Source organism: Arvicanthis niloticus, chromosome 24 (assembly GCF_011762505.2).
Source record: "Arvicanthis niloticus isolate mArvNil1 chromosome 24, mArvNil1.pat.X, whole genome shotgun sequence".
Classification (NCBI taxonomy): Eukaryota; Metazoa; Chordata; class Mammalia; order Rodentia; family Muridae; genus Arvicanthis; species Arvicanthis niloticus.
This window is the reverse complement of record NC_133432.1, coordinates 34769791-34785877: the sequence shown is the minus strand read 5'-3', so window position 1 is coordinate 34785877 and position 16087 is coordinate 34769791. Positions and strand designations below refer to the sequence as shown.

At 45.6% G+C, this 16087-nt stretch overlaps 1 long non-coding RNA gene across 1 annotated transcript; it reads left to right on the top strand.

Annotated features, from left to right (window-relative positions):
- The first annotated feature begins 8 nt into the window (after positions 1–8).
- On the top strand, positions 9–6126 carry LOC143438096 (uncharacterized). Its single transcript, XR_013107159.1, has 3 exons — positions 9–183; positions 385–763; positions 5847–6126. It is a non-coding gene; the product is annotated as an uncharacterized LOC143438096 (long non-coding RNA).
- Positions 6127–16087: the final 9961 nt, after the last annotated feature.

Sequence of the window (16087 nt, the reverse complement as noted above, 5' to 3'; positions counted from 1 at the left end):
CTCCCGCCGCCATGATGGGCTGCGTCATGTGACGTAGAGCGGAGGCGGGATGCCGTGACGGACACCTGGATCAGCCAATCGTCAATCCATACTGACTCCGGGAGCCCCGCCCCCTCAGCCATAGGCGGCAAGGTGGAGACCGGTGCGCCCCCTGCAGACAGAGGAACGAGGCGTGGGTAGCAGGTAACACCGACAATTATTTTAGGAAGCTATAAAAAAGACCATAATAACCCACATAATTCAATCTGGGACTTTTTTCTATCTTTTTCCTTCTTTTTATTTTTCTTTTTTTATTTTTTACCATCATGGTTCTCGGTATTTTATCCCCAGTTTTACTTAAATTTATTTTTACTAATCAGAACTTTCTTAACCTCTTCATCTTAGGTTGACCAGATCAGATCAGCTTCTGAGGAACTTTGAACTTTTTAAAATTTCAATTGATCAAGCACAGAAAGCACAGAATGTTTCTGACTTCACTCACTGACGTAGCAGAGAGCTCAAGCTGGCCCTTCTGCCAAGACAGCCCTTCCTGTCCCCTCTTGTTCAGCTGGCAGATGCTCTTCCTTTCATTCGTCAAGACACACCTGGAATATGACTTCATCGATGGCTTCTCCCCAATCCCACAAATAACTGAGCATCCACAGCCCCGCCCCAGCCCAGCCCTGGGCCTACTGTCATGTTTTATTGTTCCTGTGACTGCAAACTCCTTGAGGACAGCAGCCCTGTCTGAGTCACCTTGAAGCTCCTGCTGGCTTAATGTGAAGTAGGTGTCCTCTATAGGAACTGTGCTAGGTGTTGGGGATGGGTGTGGGGATGGCCTCCAGGTGGGGTAGAAGATGTCTCAAACACAATGGAGAGATATCTTGCCTTCCAAGCATGAGGACCTGGATTTGATTCCCAGAACCCCACATTAAAAAAAAAAAAAAAAAAAAAAAAAAAAAATCTATCCTTAGTGGTCAACACTTGCTGAAGAGGCAGAAAAAGATGGATCCTAGGGCTTGCTGACAAGCCAGACAAACTTTCGAGGCAAGTTTCAGGCCAATAAGAGACCCTGCCTCAAAACCAAAAAATGGACCCTGAGCCTGAGGAAAGACACTCTTTTGTTTTTGGTTTGGTTTGGTTTGGTTTGGTTTGGTTTGGTTTTTTTGGTTTTTTGAGACAGGGTCTCTCTGTATAGCCCTGGCTGTCCTGGAACTCACTCTGTAGACCAGGCTGGCCTCAAACTCAGAAATCCACCTGCCTCTGCCTCCCAAGTGTGGAAAGACACTCTTATGGCCTTCACAACTACTGGGGCGGGGGGGGGGGGGGAGGGAATGGAGCGGGGGAGGGTGGAGAAAATACACACACATATACAAATTACATGCAAACTCAAACAACACACATATACAAATCCATGCACACACAAAAGAAATGGAGAAAGTGCTTGGCAGTAACACAGCCCATCTTCCATGGGGTTGGGGAGACCACCTTTGCTGACTCTGGTGGTCCAATTTATGAATGAAAACAACCGAGAAACTGGTTTGCATCTTATCAGGTGGGACTTTAACAACTTGCAAACACAGAGCTTCCCCTGGTTTCCAAACTCCCTCCAAATAAGCCATTGTAAATACTAACTGTCCGAGGTGCTAACTCAGCACAGGGCGCACAGGGGAATGTCTGTTGTTGATTGAGGCAAGCCACACTAAAAACCTGAGGAAACCGGTAGCTGGCCTGTGACACTGAGCTCAACTCTGCCTCTTTCTGCTAATCCTTCTGTGGAGAAGGGAAGGAAGGCAAAGGTCTAGAAGGGAGGTACAATTGCCCTGTTGTGCGTTGACTTCCATCCGGAAGCTCAACCCGATGCATTCAAGGAAGCCGGGAATTCATGCTCCAACCTGACAAGAGGCTTTGTGGAGAGCAGAGCTGGCTCAGTGAAAGCCCTTCCTCATAATCCTCCTGGTAATTAATCATAATTAAGATGCATCCCAACAAGGAGTCATTCTGTGATCACAAAGCAGGTTTTGTTATTATTTGAGTAAGCCCCAAAGCTGAAACACACACAAACACACAACTGTTTTTCCCCTTCCATGGAGAATGGGTTAAGGTACGCATTCCTCAGAGGCTGTCTAATGGAAACCTTTACGCCTGCCCCCACCTCGACTTTCTACCTTTGCCCAGTAGTACTTGCCTCAAAGACTTCTAGTTAGAGATTCTACAAGACAAACAAAGACATGTGGGGTTGGTGAAGTTTCACCTCAAAGAGTCAGGAAACAAAAGAGAAGTCAGCTTTTAGCTTAAGTTAAGATGAGATTCCCTGAGATCAGAATCAATGATAACTCAGTGTTTCTGGCACACGGTTTACACGTATCTGAAGCCTTTTGCAAGTTTTCCTCTATGCCAGGCCATCCTTCAGAACACCCTACCTGCTGGCATCGTGTGTCCTGCCAGCCAGCCTTGCTCAGTCCTGCTAGAGGCTTGTACACTGGAGGATATGAAGTCTGTTTAGTACAGGATGAGTTACAGCTATGGAGAAGTGGTGACCTATGAGCACCCTAAAGGTTTTCAGAGCTCACCTCTGACCACATCCAGGAGGATCCTGATGAAAGTCGTTGGTAAAATCTTTAGGAATTTTGTGGGCCAGTAGTTAAACATAGCCATATTTCTTCCTTCCTTTCTTTCTTTACTCCTTTTTTTCTTCCTTCCTTTCTTTCTTTTTTAAAAATATTTACTTATTTTATGTGTGTGAGTACACTGTAGCTGTCTTCAGACACACCAGAAGAGGGCATCGGATCCCATTACAGTTGGTTGTGAGCCACCATGTGGTTGCTGGGAATTGAACTCAGGACCTCTGGAAGAGCAGTCAGTGCTCTTAACCGCTGAACCATCTCTCCAGTCCCACAGCCATCTTTCTAATAAAGAAAAAAAGAAAGGAAAAAAATATTTTGTGAATTTTATTTTGTTTTGCTTGCTTGTATGCCTGTATATATGTTTGCGCTGTGCCCTTGGAGACTGGAAGAAGGCATTTAATCCACTGGAGACAGAGTTACAGGCAGTTCTGAGTGGCCCAAATGGGTTCTGGAAACTGAACCCCAGTCCTTTGCAAGAACAACAAATGCTCTTAATTGCTCAGCCATTCTCTCCAGCCCTCTCCTCCTCCTCTTGCTCTTCCTCCTCCCCTTCTTTCTTCCATTTGAGACAGAGTGTCATGTAGCATAGGCTGCTGGCTCTGACCTCAGTACGTAGCAAAGGATGACTTTGAATTTCTGATACCCCTATTTCTTCCTCCTAAGTGGTTGGATTACAGACATGTGTCACTAAGCCTGGTGTCTGTGATATATGGGGTTCAAGTCCAGTGCTTCATAAATGTTAGGTCTGCACTTTACCAACTGAGCTTTATCTCCAGCCCTCTGAACACAGTAAAATGGAATCATAGATGTAGTGGAACACATCTGGAATCCCAGCACTTGGGAGGTAGTCACTAGGGATCAGAGGCATCCAAAGATAGCTGGGGTTTTATGAAAACCTTGCCTGAAACAACTAAAGCCTCCAGCCTGGCAGTAGTGGTGCACGCCTTTAGTCCCAGCACTTGGGAGGCAGAGGCAGGTAGATCTCTGAGCTCAAGGCAGATCTGAGTTACACAGAGGAGCCCTGTCTCAAAAAAGAAAAAAAGAAAGAAAGAAAGAAAGAAAGAAAGAAAGAAAGAAAGAAAGAAAGAAAGAGAGAAAGAGAAAAACTAAGCCAGGCAGTGGTGGTGCACGCCTTCAATCCCAGCACTTGGGAGGCAGAGGCAGGTGGATTTCTGAGTTCGAGGCCAGCCTGGTCTACAGAGTGAGTTCCAGGACAGCCAGGACTACACAGAGAAACCCTGTCTCGAATAAAACAAACAAAAAGAAAGAAAGGAAGAAAGGAAGGAAGAAAGAAAGAAAGAAAGAAAGACAGACAGACTAAAGACAACAGAGGAAGTGTTTCTAGAGTGGAAAACAACACAACACTATGAAAACAGTGGCTGAGCAGGGAAAGCACATGCTGTGACTGTGACATGGAAAGGTCCCCGTGTCTTGCGTGGTAGAAGAAAACTGACTTGAATAAACTGTCCTCAGATCCCCCACATGTGCTGTAGCGTGTGCTACCCTCCCTCCACATACACTGTTGAGACCTCCTCTCACCCTCCCCATATAGCTGTAGCCATTTTGTTCCATGCCCACCAGCTATTTCATACCATTGCTGTAATATGCCTGCCAGTCATTGACACTGAAAGATAACTTGACTCAGAACAGGGTCATGCTGACCACATACCCTGTTATGCTCTGTATGTGCTGAGGTTTGCTAATCGTAAGACATCACACAACTATAAGCTTCTCATAGGACCCATCAAATTAGAGGTCAATATAAACTGTTATGTCTAAAGTGGCTTGAGTCAGAGCTAACCACCGAGCAGCACTGCCAGCATCTGTGGCTTTTGGGGCTTTCGCTTTTATAAGCTGGCCCTGAGAAATGTCCAGGGCACAGCTTTGAGCTCTCAAGCCTGAGCTGTTGCCCTGGTCTGTCAGTCTTTAGATGTGTGGTCAACAAACCATCCATGTCTGACTGAGACTGGTGTCCGTGTGGTTTGTGGGGCAACTCCTGGACCCCAACATATACAATAAAATAACAAGAACAAAACTTTTAGTAGTCAAAATGAGCTTCTTCAAAACTCTAGAAATTGTTCAGTTGTTTACAACAATACATCTTGGTTAAGAAGACAATGGTGCTGAGGTTGTACCAATGGTTAAGAAGACAAATGGTGCTGGCAGTTTACCCAGCATGCACAAAGCCCTGGGGTCCATCCTCAGTGGTACATAGAACTGGTGATGATGTACACACCTGTAATCTCAGAACTCAGGAAGTGGGGCCAGCCTGGACTACATAGAAAAACCCTGTCTTCAAAACACCAACAAAATAACTGAACAAATACAAGATATACGATAGTAGGGTACTGACAGGCAGAGCCAGACCACATGTACCTCTCTGTACCACATGTGTACAAGACCCAAGGAGGCCAAAAGAGAGCGCTGGATCCCCTGGAGCTGGACTTACAGGTGACTATCAGCCAATATATGGGTGCTGGGAATTGAACCCAGACCTCTGAAGAACAGCCAGTGCTCTCGGCCTCTAAACTGCTTCTCCAGCACCACCTCCATAGGGTTTTTATGACTGTCCCTTGCTTCTCTATCTTGAATCCTTCTTGCTGTTGGAGTACTTTAATTGAGCTTCAGGCATATTGGGAGATCAAGTAGGTTAAAGTTCACCACAATCCCTAGTTCTCTGCCAGTCTCATCCTGCTTGGTATTTAGCTGGCTCTTTTGGCATGCTTTGCTGGCTGTCCAGCCAAATGTGTCTCTGTGAAAACCTTGCCTTCTGCATCCTGTCTAAGGCTTGTGACTCAAGGGCAGATCATCATGTGTCTTTCAGAGCCCTGAGCCACTTCCCACTTGGAAGGTGGGGGAGAAACTCAGGATAACAGAGTTTATGTCTAATAAATTAACACTTTTAATATACAAAATTTTTACTCTGATATGATGCTCTCCATAAGATAATCAGAAGATTTATAAAAAGTCCACAACAGACAGTAACATTCAAGAATAGAAAAATCACTTTAAAATCATACTAAGGAACAGATTCCGACCCCCGCCTCCACCCCCGCCCCCAACCCTACCCCTGCCTCCATCCCCACCCCCGCCCCCACTTCTCCCTCCAAGCTCATCCTCATGTATCCCTTCCTTTGGAGGTAAGCTTTATTTAACTATGACTTTAGGATCATTTTTGATGTGTCAGACTGCTCTAAGCACTTTATACGTAACCACTCTTTAATCTTTATCTAATTTTAGAATATTTTCATCACCCACAAAAGAAATCCTGGAGCTGGTGAGATAGCTCGGCAGGTAAAAGGCGCTTGCTGCTGAGACTGACAACCTGAGTTCAATCCCCAGGACCCCTGTGATAGAAGGAGAGAACCAATTCCCAAAGGTAGTCCTGTGACCGCCAACAGAGCACCATGCCACTGAGTGTGCATGTGCACCCATACACAAATAAAGAAAGCAGTAAGAGAAATCTTGTACCCATGCCCAGCCCTTCCTCATTCTCCCAGCCCTAGATAACCCCTAAATTACTTCCTGTTTCTGTGGGGGTTTGCCCATTCTAGATTTTAGATATAAATAAAGCCATATATTATGTGGTTTTCCTTTTTGTTTGTGTGTTTGTTTTTGTTTTGTCAAAACAAAGTTTCTCTGTGTAGCCCTGCCTGTCCTAGAACTTCCTCTGTAGACCAGACTGGCCTTGAACTCAGAGATCTACCTGCCTCTCTGCCCCTGCCCCTGCCCCTGCCCCTGCCCCTGCCCCTGCCCCTGCCCCTGCCCCTGCCCCTGCCCCTGCCCCTGCCCCTGCCTCCTGAGTGCTGGGACTAAAGGTGTGTGCCACCACTGCCCACCACTTGCTTTCTTTTTTTTGTAAATGACTTAATTGCTAGTTCCATTTTGCAAATGATACAGAAACAGAGAAGCTAAATGCTTTGGCCAAAGTAAGCAGCAAGCATAAGATGTAGGTTCCTAGGACTCTGCTGCATTTTACAGTAATGAATGATTACTGGGGTGAGTGACATGGCTCAGCAGGTAAAGGTGCTCACCACCAAGCCTAAGGACCTGAGTTCAATCCCCAGGATCCTTATGATGAAAATAAAAATCCCAACTCCCCTAAATGGTCCTTTGACCTCCACGTATGCACCATGGCATGCCCCTGCCCACAAAAAAATAAGCAAATAAATAAACATTTTAAGTGAATAGTCAAAAGTAGACAAACATGAGGTTGAAGAGATGGCTCAGAGGTTAAGAGGCTTTTCTTGTAGAAGACTCAGGTTTGGTTCCTAGAAACCATAGGGCAGCTCTCAACCATCTGACACTCCAGTTACAAGCGATCTGGTAGCCCTTTTCTGGCCTCTGAGAGCACCAGGCACACATGGGTTATCCAAACATACATGCAGGTAAACACTATGAAATAAAAATAAATAATTTTTTTGGAAGTATAGACAGCTAGGTATAATGGTTCATGCCTGTAATTCCAGAACTGAGTTGAAGCTAGCTTAGGCATTCTCTCTTTCTCTTTCTCTTTCTCTCTCTCTCTCTTTCTCTTTCTCTTTCTCTTTCTCTTTCTCTTTCTCTTTCTCTTTCTCTTTCTCTCTCTTTCAAGACCAAAACCAAGAGAACAAAAAATCTACATATTGCAGCTCTTTTGTAAAACTAAGACACAGGCCAAGCTGTTCCATCTATGCCTCTCTGGTAAGAGACTAGGTAAGTGTGCACTATGGTGATATATACTTTTAATCTCAGCACCCCAGAGGCAGAAGCAGGCGGATCTCTGTGAGTTTGAAACCAGCCTAATCTACATAGCAACATCCAGGTCAGCTAGGGCGATACAGTGAAACCCTATCTACAAAGAGAAGATTGGATGGGAGAGAAGAGGAGAGATTAGCTTAGAATTTTGCCTTCAGGCGGGGTCAGGGGTGATGGCGGATGGAGATAGTTTTCCCCAAGAAGTAGTTGCTCAATAAACTTCATCTGATTCCAAAGATAGAATCTCTTTTTGTATTTTAAATTTCTTTTGGCCTGTCTAGTAGATGGATTCTTTCCTACGTTGAGAAATTCCTATGATTTTTTTTTTCTTAATCTATGTGTGTGCATGTGAGTGTTCTTGGATGGAAGTGACATGTGTGAATACACATGTGCACACATGCCATAGCCTGCATTTGAAGGTCAGAGGGCAACTTTGGATGTCAGTCCTTGTTTTCCACTTTGAGACAGCCCTCATGTTAATTTTTTGTTCTGTGTACTCTGGGTAGATTGGCCTGGGGGATTCTCCTGTCTCTGCCTCCTATCACTCAGTGATAAGGCATCTGTTTTCACCTGGGTGTTGCAGATCTAAACTCACACAGCAAGCAGTTTACTCACCACACCAACTCCTTAATCCCCACAATACAATTTTGGTCTTACAAAGGCTAGGGGACACACATACCCTTTGTACTCCCAGCCTGGGCTCAGGTAGCCCGGGTGGTCCAAGGTGTCATACTTACACACATGTTCCAACTGCCCAGCCCTCTTGGATGTTACTGTGTCCAGAGTCCCATTCCTGTCTCTCCTGCATCCAACCTCAAGAGTCTCCAAGAGCTTATAATCATCTCTCAGTTGAATTCCTGCAAAGACTCTGGGTCTCGCCTTCACATGCATGCAACCTGCACTGGACTAGGCTTTCCAGAGGAACACTGCGGCAACACCACTTGACATCCTTCTCAGTCAGACATTTCTGAATCGTCAGCTACACGTGTACCCTCACAAGATCCTGGGCACCAGCACAACTGTGTGCCAGGCAACCTTCCCTGGTGCTCAAGGAAGGCTTCTCTGAGAAGGTGACATTTGAGCAGCCATCCCAAAGAGAGATAAGAGCTGGATAAAACAAAGGAAGGAGACACAGAGAGCTCCAGATGTATGAAAGGTCTGTCTCCCCTGCATTGAGACAGGGTTTCTCTGTGTAGCCCCGGCTGTCCTGGAACTCGCTCCATAGACTGGGATGGTCTCAAACTTAAGAGATCTGTCTGCCTCTGTCTCCAGTGTACTGGGATTAAAGGTGTGCACCACCAAGGCCTGGCTGTGTGCAGGTCTTAATACTGTTTTTGTCTGTGGTGAGTCAAAGAGGAGACTGATTCTTGGCTAGGCAGACCTGAAGCAGATAAGTTTTGATGGGGAAAAGGAAGACGGGATGTAAAATGCTGGAACTTGGGTATATAGTGAACCAGAGTCAGACACTAAGTCTTGTATAGTCATCTCTTAGAATGACTTGGGGTGATGTAGAGTCAGGCCCTGACTCTTCCTACTTGTCCCCACAGGACATAAAGGTACTATTTTCTACTTTCAGACCCAGGGCTCAAGTATACTCTGGGAGTCCTGCCTTTTCTAAGATCCCTTGAAGCCACAACAGTCAGTCACAATGCTCTGATCCCTGTTTTAATTGTTAGTTTCTCTGGGCCATGGGCTTTTCTTGCAAAGCTGTGTTGATTTTTTTTTTCCTAGTCAGTTCACAATTATTCAACAAGCCCCTCATGTGGCTGCAGTGTGTTAGGCACATTCCAGACAGGGAGGTGAAAAAGATAAGGTCCCTACTTATGACAGGCCGAGCACAGGCTATATGGGAAACCCAACCCACCAGTCACAGGGCCTTTGCCCCAAGCCCATAAAACCAGGCTGACACTGGGTGTCACCGCCTCTGGTTTGGTTCCCACAGAGGCAAGTAGGCAACTGGGTCAGACTGGGAAGGGCAGATGCAAGCTGACATGTAGGCAGATGGGGCAAGGCTCATGCCTGTGCCACTAGGTACCTGCCGTGTCACCCTCTGGCCCCTGCCCAGCCCTGGACCAGTAGGTATTTCAGGAAGTGGAAACTGAACCTATAAGCAAAGCAAGACCTAGAGAGACAGGATCTAGAGTCTTATGTGGTCCACTCCTGGAGAATTTGAGACAAAAGAAATACATCGTGGGATATATGAGGGACATGAAAAGGACCATTCTGTACTAGGGTATGGTTTAGTGGTAGAAGTCTTGTCTAGAATCCCCAGTAAGGGGGTGTGAGTATGTAGAATGCTTTCATAATGTTTAGGCCTGGCCCCCTAGCATAGCTGCAGCCATTTTGTTCCATGCCCACCAGCTATTTCATACCATTGCTGTAATATGCCTGCCAGTCATTGACACTGAAAGATAACTTGACTCAGAACAGGGTCATGCTGACCACATACCCTGTTATGCTCTGTATGTGCTGAGGTTTGCTAATTATAAGACATCACACAACTATAAGTTTCTCATAGGACCCATCAAATTAGAGGTCAATATGAACTGTTATGTCTAAAGTGGCTTGAGTCAGAGCTAACCACCGAGCAGCACTGCCAGCATCTGTGGCTTTTGGGGCTTTCACTTTTATAAGCTGGCCCTGAGAAATGTCCAGGGCACAGCTTTGAGCTCTCAAGCCTGAGCTGTTGCCCTGGTCTGTCAGTCTTTAGATGTGTGGTCAACAAACCATCTGTCTGAGATTGGTGTTTATGTGGTTTGCAATGCAGTTCAGTGGTAGGGTAGAACCTGTGCCTTGAATCCTCTAATGAGGAGCTAGGGGCATGGCCCCCAGAGAAAGCGTTTGCCTAGAATCCCCTGGTGAGGGTCCATTTGAGTCTCCTTGTTTCATTTGTCAGACATTTAACAGGGTCTTGCTGTATAGCCAAGGCTAGCTTCAAACTGGACGTTCGTTCTCCCAAGTGGTAGGATTGCAGGCATTCACCGTCACACTCAGCCTACACCTGATCCTCTGGCTTGTCCTACAGTGCCACCCTCTCTCACCCACGAGTTGCCACGGTAGTCTTAAGGAAGCCTATGAACTTTGGGGGTGGGGTGGGATGTCTTAGGAAAGGAAAGATGTTCTGCTGTCCTCACAACATGGAGTGGCCTGCCTTAAGAAGTGAGGAAATGACTGTGACCTGCCTGCTGGAGTCGAAGCTCAAAAGAACTAACAATAGCTTTGCAGCCACTGTCAGGGCTGCCTGTGGCTCCTCTTTTGGGCTCAGAGCCCAGCAGGAAGCTGTGTCTCATCAGCAGCTCTCATCCCTTGTGGCTGGGGCTAAAGGTGACTTTAGGATAAGGAAGTTCAAGGTGACTTCCTGTACCTCTCATGGCCCCACCTGTTTGTGTCCAAAGGTATTTATTAAGGTAGTTCCTGCATCTGCTAACAGGCTGGGCCGGAATGTGTGGTTCTTTCTGTAATGGACTTTCAATGCACTTATTATTTAATAGCACAAGGAGGTGTGGCTATTTCTTCTTATTATTAGAAATAGGTGCTTTGCTTCGATTTTCTCTTCAGTACAGGGGGAGGGCAGGGATAAAACCCTGAGCACTGTAATCCGCTAGACCCTGGCTTTACCTTTCAGCCAGGCCCTCAGCCTTGCCCTGGGGAATTCTAGGCAAGGGCTCCATCACAGAGCCCAGGCCAGAAGTGGGATTTCCTCCTCTCCTTGTCCATTCTTGGTTTTAGCCTTTGTTTGTTTTTGAGACAGGGTCTCACTATGTGGCCCTGGCTGCCCTTGGGAATGGTCTCAAACTTCCAGAGATCCACTTGTCTCTGCCTCCCAAGTACTGGGATTGAAGGTGTGATCCACCACATCACACTGGGTTGCCTTTTGGATTCCCCACGCAAGTTCATATTTTTCTCAGGATGCTCCAATACCTGAGTGTCCCAGGAGCCTCGCAAGCATGTCCTGTGTTACGTCATCACTCGACCAAAGAAACCCTCGGAGGTTGGAGCTGTGCCCATTTTCTAGATGCAGGGACTAAGGAATCATCCCAGAAAATGATGCCTTTTAGGTCAGTGTCTGACATACAGGAAGGAAGGGTTCCTGGGAAGGCTGACCTTCTATGGTGACTTGAGCTTTGAGCTCTGGCTGTCTCCCTACACTGTTTCTGCCTGGGGCAGGCAGCAGGGGCAGGGATTGTCTCTGCCCAACTTGCTCACCCCCCCCCACCCTCGCCCTTTCCCTATCCCCACCCATCCCCCACCCCCATGCAGGGTTAGAGCTCAGTGTACCCAGGCAGGTTGGTGGACACTTTGAGGATAGACTGGGCAAAGGTGACAGGAACATCAGAACCTAAACTTAGCCAGATTCCCAACTCATTTATTCCCATTTGTTCTCCAGGAAAGTGTCAGGTAACAAATGGTGAGGTATAGTTGCAGCCCACAGATCTTGCTCACCACTCCTAAATTCCTTTAAGAATGACCTTTTATGAGCTGGGAAGATAAGCCAGTGGATAAAGAACCTTATGCATAAACATTCAGGCCTGAGTTCAGATCCCCAGTACCTGTGTTAAAACCAGGTGTGGCAGTGCATGTGATCTGTAATCTCAGCACCAGGAGACAGAGATAAAAAAAATCCCTGGGGCTTTCTGGCCAGGCAGTCTAAGACTAGTAAGTAAGCACTCGGTCCCATTGAGAGACCCTGTCTCAAAACCTAAGGTTAAAGGAGGGCTGGAGAGATATCTCTGCAGTTAAGAGTACTTATTATTCTTGTAAAGGACTGAGGTTTGGTTACTAGTACCCACAGAACAGCTCATACCCATCAGTAACTATAGTTCCAGGGGATCTGACACTCTCTTCCGAGTTTGACTGGTATGGTGGTTTGAACAGTGATAGGTTATTTCTCTACCACAGGTGAAATGAGCCATATCAAGCCAAATTAATTTATATTAAAGGCAGATTTATTGGGAATCTGCTCTCAGATGAATTCACTGGCCCCAAGGATTGAGACCAGAGGAGTCACCATGGAGAGAGATGGAGAAGGGAAGAGAAAGAGAAAGGGCACATGCGCAGAGAGAAGAGAAGGGGAGGGAGAAGAGGAGGAGGAAGAGAGAGCAGGAGAGACCAAAATGTCTGGATTATATTAGGGAAGAGACTGTTGGTGAAGGGCAGCCCATCCTGGGCTGGAAGGTTGGGGGTTGGGGACAGGGTAGGCCAAGTGAGGGCTGTTGGGAGGACCTAGAGACCAGGTCTGTTTTGATATGTACAATATGCACCTCAGTGAAAAACCTAACCAACAGGTTTGGTCTCCATAGATTCACCTGTTTGAATGCCTGGCCAATGGGGAGTGGCACAATTAGGAGGTGCCACTAAAAGGTTAGTGGCCTTTTTGGAGGAGGTGTAGCTTTGTTGGAGGAAGTGTGTCACTGTGGGGGTGGGCTTTGAGGTTTCCTATGTTCAAGCTCTGCCCATCATAGAACAATCTCCTCCTTGCTGCCTGAATGCTGCCATGCTTCTTCCCACCATGATGATAATGGACTAAACCTCTGAAACTGTAAGCCAGCCCCACTTAAATGGTTTTTTTTTTGTTTTGTTTTTTGTTTTTTTAAAATAAGAGTTGCTGTTGTCACGGTGTCTCTTCACAACGATGAAACCCTAACTAAGACAAAGGGCATCAGGTATTCATGTTATAATGTGAAAATAAAATTTGAAAGCAGCGTTGAAACAATAACAAAAAATTCATGGTCAGCAAAGACCACCAACAATTTGTTAAATTTAGTCATAATAAAATATTAAGTCCCTGCAGGGGAAGGGTGACCAAAAATAAAGGCATGCAAGGGCGTGCCCAGACAAAGCCAAACAAGCCCAAGTGAGTAATGGACAATCTGGTGTTTACTTCTCTCTCCCTCCCTTTCTGGGAGGTCCGAGGTTCTGCAAGTTCTTCCAGTTCTGCAAGTCGCTGATGTTTGAAATATCCAATCATGTGTAACCGCGCAAAAGTGCAACCAATCATATGTAACCGCTCCAAATTTTCCCACTCTCCCCAACCCCTACCCATAAATATCCCAAGTTTCCTGGGTTTCAGGTCGGAACCTCTATCTCCTGTGTGAGATATGTTCCGGCCTGAGGGCCCTCGTCATTAAACCTCCTCTGCAAGTGCATCAAGAAGGTCTCTCGTGTGTCCTTGGGTTCGTGCAGGTCCGGACTTGGGTGAGGGTCCCCTTTTGGGGTCTTTCAATACACGTATCTACATGCAGTCTTTAAAATGATTACAAAAGCATTTAAATACACAGTTAAAAAATGTAAATACATTTAAACATTTATACACCCATTAAAAAAACTAAGGTAGACAGCAATTGAGGAAGACTCTCAACACCTACCTCTGGCTCTCGTTCAGGCACACATATAAAACACAGGCATACACTTGTGACATTCCTCTATGCGACAGTTGAAAAGTGGAAACCGTAAACTGAACGCGATGGCCCACACCTGTCATCCCAGCACTCAGGAGGTGAGAACAAGAAGATTGCAAAGCTCAAGGCTAGCCTTTGCTACATAGCAAATTCAAGGTTAGTTTAGGCTACATAGGGCCCTTAAACAAAACGTCACAACACAGAAAAGAAGAATCATGTAGATATGACATATGACCAGTCAAGGAATGACTACTCAACAGGAGAAAATGCCTTACCATGTTAAGTAAAATACAGCAGGAGCCCATACGCATATGCATATTCATGTCCACATCATCCATATTCATGAAGACTGGAAGGCAGTTAACAAAACAGTGTTTGGTTTGGTTCTTTTCCTAAACAGTAGAACTATGGGTGTTTCTTTTCTATTTTGTCTTCATTTTTTTCATTCTTTTATTAGTGAACCTGGATTATTCTATAGGCCAAAAGGAAAGTTTCTGTACAGGTGTGTGTATATGAGTGGAAGTATGTTTTATGACCTATTTCATTTTTAATTAAGTGTGTGTGTGTGCGCGTGCGTGCATGCGGGCATGCGTGCGGGCGTGTGTGTGCATGTGTGTGTGTATGTGCACATGAGTGCAGATACCCATCAAGTCCAGAAGAGGTCATCAGATCCCCTGGAACTTTAGGGCTGTTGAGAGCTGCCTGCCATGGGTGCTGGGAACAGAACAGTGGTCTTCTGCAAGAGCAAGACATGCTCTTTACTGAGAAAAGAACCTCTCTAGCCCCTTCATTCTGTTTCTAAGCTGGTTGACTCTACAGAAGAGGTTTGTTTTCCATTCTCTCCTCCCCTTGCAAGAACAGAAGCTTTGTCACCAACATGCTGTCAGGACTAGAAAACTCAGATTCTTAAAAGTATGCTTTTGATCACAAAAAAAAAAAAAAAAAAAAAAAAAAAAAAAAACAAAAAAAAAAAACCAATCCAGATGGCAGCTAGGCAATATTATTCATTTTTACCACTCTAGTCATGGCCAGGCCAGGCCATATTTTCTTTCACGTCTTGATCCCAGCCGCCTGATTATTCACTGCTGTTCACAAGAACTCACTTGCTAGATCTGCTGCCTCTTGGGAAGTGTTAAAAAAAAAATAAAGTGCCATTTTTAGAGAGATAATTGAATTGGCTGAGGGAGGCAGGGGTGTTTTATTTTGGGTGGGAATGGTTAGCTTGAAACTCTTAGTTTCACTTGAAGGATTGTTAGAGTTTGCTCACCTTTCATAGCATCTCAGTTTCATTATTTCAATATTATTTCTGAACAAGGAATAGATGCCCAGAGGAGAGAATCTACATGTCCTATTTTTATTTGAGTCTCTGTGGGTGCATGCGAGTCTGTCTCACAAGGAATCAGCAGCTACCACAGGGGTGGCTTCTTTGGAGATAAGAAGTCTATTTTGAGTCCAGTGACACACACTTGAAATCCCAGACGTTTGGAGGCTGAAGGAAGAGAGGATTACACATTCAAGAGCAAGCCAGCTTGGGCTATACTCCCATCTGAAAAAAAAATGGAAACAAACAAACAAACACACCATAGAGCACCCACCTAGCATGTATGATAACTTTCATTTGATCACCAACACCATGAAAAAGAAAAATGAATGAAAGAGGAAGAGATGAAGGAAGAAAGCAAGCAGGCAGGAATGAGTGGAGGGAAGAAAGGAAAGAATGAGGAAGCAGGGAGGAAAGGGAAGAGAATAGAAAGAGAGAGAGAGAAGGCAGGAGGGAAGGAAGGAGAGAGGAGGACCAGAAGAGAAAGGAAGGAAAAACAGAAGCAGAAGGAGGAGGAGGGAGGAAGGGGGAGGAAGGAAGAAGGGAAGAAGGAAAAAAAAGGAGAAAGAGAGGAGGGAGGGGAAGAGGGAGAATAAATCTACACAATTTTGGAGTACCTAACAAGTCAGGGACAATAGCTGGAGGGTGGTGGTGGGGAAATCTAGGTCTCCAGACCTAATCACTCAGCTCACTCACATCCACAGAGCAGTCATGGCTCTTTCATAGCAGAAGAGTCAGGGACAGAGTTTGTTATTTTTCTTCGTATCGATTATAATTATCAGTGAACTTGCTGAAGAGATGAGATGTTTGGGCAATGTGTACCTTGGCTTGAAGCCTGCTAATAAGATCTAGCTTAACTTAGAAAACATGAGGGCTCTGAGCAAACACATTTTGTTATTATTGTTGTTGCTGCTGTTGTTGTTATACTATATCATTTCCTCAAAATTGTCTGTGTGTATGTGTGTGTGTGTGTGTGTGTGTGCATGTCTGTGTGGGGGTGGGGTGGGGTGTGTGTGCACATGCAT